General features: G+C 37.9%; 2 long non-coding RNA genes across 2 annotated transcripts; one reads left to right on the top strand and one right to left on the bottom strand.

The window, feature by feature from the left end:
- The first annotated feature begins 2093 nt into the window (after positions 1–2093).
- LOC311025855 lies at positions 2094–4026 on the top strand. The gene is made up of 3 exons (XR_014598429.1): positions 2094–2447; positions 3160–3427; positions 3930–4026. It is a non-coding gene; the product is annotated as an uncharacterized lncRNA (long non-coding RNA).
- Positions 4027–4405: 379 nt separating this feature from the next.
- On the bottom strand, positions 4406–5503 carry LOC311025746. The gene is made up of 3 exons (XR_014598418.1): positions 5293–5503; positions 5133–5187; positions 4406–5034 (listed from the first exon to the last, which is right to left on the bottom strand). It is a non-coding gene; the product is annotated as an uncharacterized lncRNA (long non-coding RNA).
- Positions 5504–6023: the final 520 nt, after the last annotated feature.

A 6023-nucleotide genomic window follows, 5' to 3' on the forward strand; every position in this document is an offset into this window, starting at 1 on the left:
TAACGTTAGGTGTACATTTGAGTCCAAGCTTTTAGTATAAATTGTTCATGATATCATAGAACATTTATACAATAATATGTCTCCTTGCACTGCTTTGAGTTTTGCACTGAGTTTAAGTTAACTAAAAATTAACTAACGTTACTGATATTAACTTACATTAATATGCACTGGGAATAGGTCTAACAATACTTGATTATATAGGCCTATATGCTTTGGTTTTCAACGACAGATGGACTGGTGACTAACATGCTTATATTACTGACAAACTTAGTGTAGGAGCCAACATTGGTTTGGCCTGTATTATTAATTGTTTATCCTGCACACGCTCTTTGGTTCCTATCATTTCCGGCAATTAACACCTGGGTGTGTTATGTCTCAGACAAGACAACACTGAGCCTCTTAGCGGCCTTTTAAATTGGACAATTAGTCGCTACACTTAGTTTATCGTATGTACTCCTTACAGGTAGTGGATTTGTGCTGCTGCATTTGTTGATACTGTACATGGGTGCCATTAATTAACATCTTCAGTTTGTCAGATGATCTGTAACCCTATTTCTGGAGTAAAAAGTGAACAGAGTCAGATGTGACATTTCAGCACAATTGCATTAGTTTGACACATGATAGTGTTGCATATATAAACTCATACAATACGAAAGATTTTAACTTAAATTATAAATAAAATGTATAAACTTCTACAGGACACAGCAGCTGAATTTAGACTAAACAGGAATGAGGTTTGTTTTAGGTGACACCGATTTAAAATAATCGTCGTTTTGTTTTTACTGTGAGATGGGTGACATTTCTTCGTTGCCTCTTGTGACTTTTTTCTTGTTATTTTTGATGATCAGAGTCCACAATCTATTAACTCCTATAGAGGACAACAATCTGGATGAAACTGTGACCCAAATTCTGCAGCAGCATCCCATGTCTGGATACAAAATGATGGTTGGGCACCTGAATGCACAAGGCATACGCATACAAAGTAAGGAATTGTATTCATTACCCATTCATTTGTTCAGGGGTTATTTGATGTTGGGATTTGGCCTACTTGCCGATTTACTCACAATGTGAGGAAGCTGCTTTATTTAGTGCTAGTCTGGATTTTATCTGGATTTGTGAATTCACTGCCAGATTGGGGAATGCTTTACTTTTTTTCTGTACACCATATCTGTGAATTTTTTTGCCTATTATAGGACAGCGTGTCCAGGAATCCATGCGGCGAGTGGATCCTGGTGGAGTTTTGATGCGCACCCTTCAGCTGAACCCAAGAAGGCGTAGGAAGTACTCTGTTAGAGCACCGAACAGTTTATGGCACATCGATGGAAATCACAAACTGATAAGGTATCGAAAAAACATTAACCATCTCAAGCATCCACTTTATTGTAGATTTTACTACTGTAAGATACTTACTACCCAGTTTAGTGTATATCCAGAGCAGTTACAAAAGCTCATCTACAATTTTAATTAACCTACAAGTATCTCTGCAAGCCGGACTGGGATTTATCAATGGTGGATGGATCAAATTATTTAATCCATCAGTGTTCTTGTGCATGCAAATCAGTTTTACTGATTTCTACCAGCATCAAAATTAAGAGTAATGCTGTTTGGTTCTTTGAACTTTTAGGTGGGGTGGCTTTTTAAAGTGGTCCGAACAGGTCAGTTAGAAACTGTGATAAACCTTCTGTTTTTGGCACAGTACTGAAATTGTAATCTTTGTATATACAGTCTGACAGGGGCTAAAATGGCTACGGCTCCCACACTGTGCACCCAATATTCCCAAATTAAAGTGGCACTCGACATTTTAACCTCAGCCATTGTCTTCTATGAAATCTAATATGCTGGAGTACAGTGCTAAAAACAGAAAATGTCAGTGACCAAAGACTGAAAACTCTTAAAAAAGACAACTTGCAGCTGGCCTCAAAGGCTATTTTTAATCAAAATACTCACCAGAACCTTGTATAAATTCGGGTGTGGGTGTACATTTTGTGAGCTGGATTGAATACAAAGAAATGGTGACCTAGAAGTATATCAGGATTTTATTTATGTTTGTGTGTTAAAGATTTCAGATAAAGAAGTTCTGATCAAATAGGCATATACAGTATGCTCTGTGTAAATCTGGCCTCAACTTGCACATACAGAGATGCATGATGCAGGTAGTGGTACTGATCTTAATCTGTTCTCATGCATATCTATTTCAGATGGCGTATTGTTGTGCATGGTGGTATTGACGGCTTTAGTCGTTTGATTGTATACTTGAGTGCCGCCACCAACAATCGTGCAGCAACAGTCCTAAAAAGCTTTCTGGAAGCTGTCGATGTCTATGGTGTGCCATCACGTGTGAGGTCAGATAAAGGCGGGGAAAATGTTGATGTTGCACGCTACATGGTGGCTAATAGAGGACTGAACAGGAATTCACACATTGCTGGCAGGAGTGTCCATAACCAAAGGTAACATAATCTTCCATTCAAAATGTATCAAAATAACACTTTGTAAAAGATGGCAATATAAACTGACTTAACCTGTCTCTTCAAGTCTATCTTAATACAATCAAGCTTTTGTGGCAGCAGATTATGAGCTTTTCAACATTAACGTTAGTGTAAATATCAAAAGAGTTGTTCTCTAATTGTCTCTCTGTAATCTATACTGACCAGGAGAACATTACTATTCTAGTGTGATTCCAATGTAAGTGATGACAAATCTAGTCCTCATTCTGTAGTTCAGCTGAACTTCATTCTGAAGCATATATGAGGCTTCAGCAGTCACAGAACAAGGCCAGCCATCACTTACAATAGAATGGTTAGCATTAGATTTTCCACAGCCAGTATAGATGGACAGAGGAACAACTACAGCAACAAAAAACTCTTTCATCATACATGTGGGCATGTGAGCATTGTTTGAAGACAAACTTGAAAAAATCAACTTATCCTTTAAGAGAATTAAAATTAAACTTTGTCATTAACTGTTATTTAGAGTGAATATTGAATACATCACTTATTACTTACGTATTTAATTCAGTTCTAATTTACTGTGCTTATCATTGATGGGAGTGTTGTCATACACCAACAGTAGGTAAAAGTATTAGGTAAAGGTATTTTCCCTGTATATTTTGTTTTTGTTCATTGTAGGTAGAATAAATAGTTTTTCCTTTATACCCATCAGAATCGAAAGGCTCTGGAGAGACGTTTATGTGGGAGTTCTTGATCTCTTCTACACCATCTTTACCAACCTTGAGAGAGAAGGCCTTCTCAATCCTGACAATGAAATGCATCTCTATGCTCTGCACTGGTGCTTTGTGCCCCACATACAGAAGCACCTTCAGTTTTTCCAGCGTGGCTGGAACTGCCACAGACTACGCACTGAGGGCAACCAGTCACCGCTGCAACTGTGGACTCGCCATGAGCATGAGGCGCAGCAGGGCCCCATACAGGTTTGGATTTATTCAGTAATTCTGTTTTGCTTTAACTTTTAATTTCCTACATGGGATATTGTCAACATTATCTCTACTTTATGTCCATTATAAAGTGCATGTATCAGTAGCAAAATGTAACTATAGTAGCCTGTTGTTCAGGAACTAAATGTGATGGATTTATACTGCCTATCATTGTCACTTTCAACACAATAAGGTATTGCTACAATGTTGTGGTCAAACAAGGAGCAGTGATTTAGAGAGAAAATTATACATCTTAGCTCTCAAAATTAATGTATTGGCTCTTGGAAATTGTAGTCAAGCTCTTTCCAATGCCATAGCTGTTTTTGGGGCATAGATACAGAATCCCAGATGATAAACAAGTGATATTTCAAACTAGCTTCTGTAAAATGAATTAATATGACTTACAGTTCTGTAGACATATTGACCATAAAAATCTTTAAGACTTTGATTTTGATTGACCCTTTATCCTACCGTTTAACCTCAGCTCTTGCAGCTGCAGGTTGACACGGAGTTTGGAGTTGACTGGACCGGACCGTGTGGTCACCATCAGCCTGGTGTTGTGGTCCCTGAAGTTCAGCTGCAGCGCTCACTGACTGACCAGGAAGTCGGAAGTCTACCAGACCCTGATTGCCCTCTGTCCAATGTGTTAGATGTCTATGTACAAAGTGTGAGCTTATTATCAGAAATGCTCCAGTAAATCCATATTGCTCAAGTTCTGATAAAGAAGCCGGTATTATGGTTTAGCAGTTCTGATATCTTTGTTTCAAGTGTCTAAAATGATTTAAAAAGAATGGTAATGACAGCATTTTTATTTTATACCAGATGTCATAAAACTTGCTGCATTGTACAATATGACTGCAAACAAACTTTTTGCAATAAGCAATTTATGTCTATTACTATTAATGAACTTTTTGTGAACCATTACGTTTAAACATTGAAAACCATTATGGTTATGTAACAGAGCCTTGTATGATAAACTGTCCTGTAGTTATCAAGATAACTTGTTTTGAAGTATTAATTTCACATGTGATTGGAGACTTAAGTCTCTGAATCAGAAGGCTCGAGAAACTGCAACATGCATCCTGTTTCAGAACAAAACCACAAATAAAGAACAGCAACAACTCACTTTGTCTCTGTAACAGTCTCCTGAGCTTTAATACAATTGTGAACAGTGAGATTAAACCTAAAAGACAATGGTATAGACATGAAGCAAATAACAAATATGCTTCACCACATCACAAGCATGCAGACCTTTTTAATGCACCAGTGTTACACACACTGGCAGAACTAGGCCCTAGTTGATATCACTCTTTCAAATGCTTTTATGCTGCAATCCAAATTTTGTTGCTGGACAACAAATGTACACTAAGGTGTACAGTGATATATTGATGTGTCCTTAGACCAGTCCAAACCCAGTGTCAGTGCTACAAATAGCAGCAAGAATGTCTCTTTCAAAGTTAGAGGACTCTTTGTAATGTCCTGGAAGTTTAAGCAGGTGGAAGAACTGGGGAAGTTGCTCTCCACCACGTTAACATCCAAGTGTCTGGGCAGCACATTCCACCCTATCCAGAACTGCAGGAGTTTCCCAAGGATGCTTGGAGACGCTACCAAAATAGAGAAGAAAGTCAACATTTATTTTATTGCCTGAAATGATTTTGTATCATCAATCATAAATGAAGTTGAAAAAAGAACGTAATTTTACTTAATTTCTTTGAATCTCTTTGCTGCCTCTGTAGGATTTGGTGCAATTTGCCAATCTAAAAGTAGTTGTTCAAATGTTCAAATTAATACTGGATCAATTAATATACAGAGAGCAACAAGTTATTGAAATAAATGATGTAATGTTTAATTACGTAACAAACCAGGGAAGCCTCTCTCTTCAATGGGATCTAGATCAACTATGTCAGGAGCTGGCACACATCCCTGAGGTGGCACCGAGTAGTTTGAGTTGTTGGCCCTTGTTGTCTCCCTCACCTGTGGTCTCGTCAACATGCTGACAAATCTACCTTCACTTCGGGAGGAGTTGGCACTTTCTGTGGCAACCTCAACCTCTACCTCACCACTGCTCTGTGATGGTCTTGAGTAAAAAAGAGGTCATTTTTGTTAGTTTGGCTAGTATATTTTATATTGCATAACACACTCACAAAAACACTGCAATCTAGTAAAACTAAAGTTTAAAAGTACAAAAGGATGGCCATATAAATATAATTAATCAATTCCATTCAAACTCAACTTTCCCTCAAGACCAATATCCAGGATCTATATCCTCCACATTTGGATGCACAACAATGTATGAACAATATGGCTTTTCAGAGGGATTTTTGGCATCAAAATAACTAATATTTGGGCCCACAATAATGAAACATTAGATGTGCTGATTTGTCATGTTTGCCCTGCACTAAGACATCTATAATTACAATTGTTTAACACACACACACACACACACAAAATGCTTTACACCTAGTGTAAAGCAGTTTTGTAGAGCACACCTCATGCATTCATCGCTATGAGCTTTTATGCGTGAAAAAGGGAACTCCTCTCCACACCCGACACATTTCTGAGGTGGTCCAATTAGCTCATTACTGCAATCTGG

Source organism: Eutrigla gurnardus (genome assembly GCF_963514095.1).
Source record: "Eutrigla gurnardus genome assembly, chromosome: 15".
Classification (NCBI taxonomy): domain Eukaryota; kingdom Metazoa; phylum Chordata; class Actinopteri; order Perciformes; family Triglidae; genus Eutrigla; species Eutrigla gurnardus.